Source organism: Macadamia integrifolia, unplaced genomic scaffold (assembly GCF_013358625.1).
Source record: "Macadamia integrifolia cultivar HAES 741 unplaced genomic scaffold, SCU_Mint_v3 scaffold1094, whole genome shotgun sequence".
Classification (NCBI taxonomy): domain Eukaryota; kingdom Viridiplantae; phylum Streptophyta; class Magnoliopsida; order Proteales; family Proteaceae; genus Macadamia; species Macadamia integrifolia.
In genome coordinates, this window is record NW_024868084.1 from 48,818 (window position 1) to 49,109 (window position 292).

Genomic DNA, 292 nt, shown 5'->3' on the forward strand with positions numbered 1-292 from the left:
TGTGTAAGAAATTGATGAAACTTACCTGCTGATTTCGCTTCTCAGTCTAATGAAGGAGAGAGAGAGAGAGAGAGAGAGAGAGAGAGAGAGAGAGAGAGAGAGAGAGGTGTGGGAGTTGGTCGAAGGAGTGTTGATAGAGAGAGAACAAGGGAGAAACAGAAGAAGCCCCAATACGTTTGACGAGAAGGTTGCGGTTAGGTTTTCGAAGAACATTTGAGAGGACCGTGGGTTTGAAAAATTTAGCGTTAATCTATTATACTTCTTTTAATTCAAAAAAAAAAAAAAAAAAAAA